The sequence below is a fragment of the Gastrolobium bilobum genome, unplaced genomic scaffold (assembly GCF_033153095.1).
Source record: "Gastrolobium bilobum isolate Gb01-03AN ecotype WA unplaced genomic scaffold, APGP_CSIRO_Gbil_v1 utg64434, whole genome shotgun sequence".
In the NCBI taxonomy this organism is placed as follows: Eukaryota; Viridiplantae; Streptophyta; class Magnoliopsida; order Fabales; family Fabaceae; genus Gastrolobium; species Gastrolobium bilobum.
Genome location: NW_026896291.1, coordinates 87,088 through 89,580, shown reverse-complemented (window position 1 = coordinate 89,580; position 2,493 = coordinate 87,088).

Here is a 2,493-nt window from a genome sequence, read left to right as displayed (position 1 = left end):
TTGAAGCACTGTTTTTTGACTGCAGTTAATATTATCACGGGAGAGAAAAAAAATTAAAATATTACTATTTTAATAAATAATTACGAATATATAGATGTTTCGAAATTATTTACGGATTTATTGTACTCATTAATATTTAAATTAGGCGTGATTATTCACGCCTAATTTAGGCGTGACTCCCAATGCATTCATGCCTAATTTAGGCGTGAATCATCTGGTGTCGACACGTGGCAAAAAAATCAACTTACGAACGGTAAAACTTTGAAAAGCCATAACTTTTGACTTGGGCATCCGAATGAGGTAATTCTTTTTTTAATTCCACATAAATTTTCGAGATCTGCACAATGACATCTCATTTGATATATTTTATCTCTCACAAACACAATTCAAATTTGCAATAATTGTATTATATAGTGTACTACCAAAAAAATTAAAAATTATTATTAATAAGAAAAACAAAATAAAAATTTAATTTGTGATTTAAACTCAAAAATCAATATGAAAAATCCGTATTAATAAAGAAAATAATTAAATAAATATTCTAAACACTTGGTAGAATATTATATAAATTTGTATATATTTTAATATATTAAATAAATAACCTTGTACACTATTTCTTTCAAACACTTGGTAGAGGCAAAAAATTAAAATATTGCTTTTTTAATAAATAATTACGAATAAATTGCCATTTTGAACCTAATTACGAATATATTGCACTCATTCACGCCCAATAATGGTACTATAACATTAAATTCAAAATTCAAATAACTTCCAATATGTTGATTGCATTTTGTATTTAATAGGAAATTTGGTGTCATCTTATTTATAGATGACTTAACCACTTTGGTGCCATCTTTATAGTATCATTGTTGCAAATTTGAATTGTGTTTGTGAGAGATAAAATATATCAAATGAGATGTCATTGCGTAGATCTCGAAAAGTTATGTGGAATCAAAAAAAGAATTACCTCAATCGGATACCCAAGTCAAAAGTTACGACCTTATAAAGTTTTACAGTTAAACTATTAATTTTTTGTGCCACGTGTCAATACCAGACGAGTCACACCTAATTTAGGCGTGAATGCCTTGGGAGTCACGCCAAACTTAGGCGTGAATAGTCACGCCTAATTTGGACGTAAATGAGTGCAATAGATTCGTAGATAATTTCGAAACAGCTATTTATTCATAATTATTTATTAAAATAATAATATTTTAATTTTTTTGCGCATTATTTGCGTAACTATTTATTGGTGTAAAAAATAATGAATAAATGCACATTGTTGATTGAGTTGATGAATCAAATAAGTCAGTCTATTGTTTTGATCATGACCTGTTAGAACGAGACATAATATAATATATATATAGAGGTAGGATCCTTTGACACCGGTGTCAAATTTGAAGTTTGACACCTCATCTGAGAGTCGTTAGATAAAAAAAGATCAATGGTGTCACATGCTTACAAATCAGAGTCGTTGATCTTTTTTGATCTAACGGCTTTCAGATGAGGTGTCAAACTTCAAATTTGACACCGGTGTCAAAGGATCCTACCTCATATATATGTGATACCATTTATCTTTTTTGATCCAACGGCTCTCACATAAGGTGTCAAACTTTAAATTTGACACCGGTGTCAAAGGATCCGACCTATATATATATATATATATATATATATATATATATATGGATAATATAAATAAAATATAAGAGGACATGTGATTTAAAAGTGGTATATTTTAAGTTGGCGCGCCAAACGCCAATTAATTTTTTTTTTTTAACTCTTTCTTTCTGACTCTTATTTTTTTTTAAAAGAACATCATCTTCTTCTTTTTTTGCGAGTTAAAAAAATTGATGGTAATGTACCCACACACACAAAAAAAATGATGGTATGTGAAACTTCATTTACTTGCCATTGCCAAAGAAAGGACATAAAAGTGAATTTACTAGAGCTGCCTAATTTGTTTACTTATGATGTCTGTGGTACATATATGAAGTCTAAAAGCAAAGTAAAGTACAAATATATACATCCCCTATAATCCAATAAAAGAACAAGATTGAGGAGCTCATCCCAATTCCTAATGAAGCTACTTTCTTACTAACAACGCCAAGCAACCAAACAAAGTATTGACAAACATCAAAAGGAAAACGTTATCAAACTAAAAGACAGAGCAATTTGGTAGAGAAAACCATGATACTCGCGTTATTATCTTTCGTTTTCTTGTCATTGTCCTTGTCTTATATCGCATCTTTTCCTGTAATAAGATACTTGCTTACCAAGTCATAAACCTAATATCTAATTGATAACCCCATTATTTAATAATATTCCCTCAAATCTAAGGTTATTAAATTAATCAATTAATTTGATGACTATATACAAGGTTATGTCTGTGCACTGTTTTCTTTATAAGTTTCAGATTATGATGATGTTGTAAACAAGCTTGATTTTTAAGTTGAAACGTGCCATTACCACTTATCGCGCGTGTTCTGATTAATATGA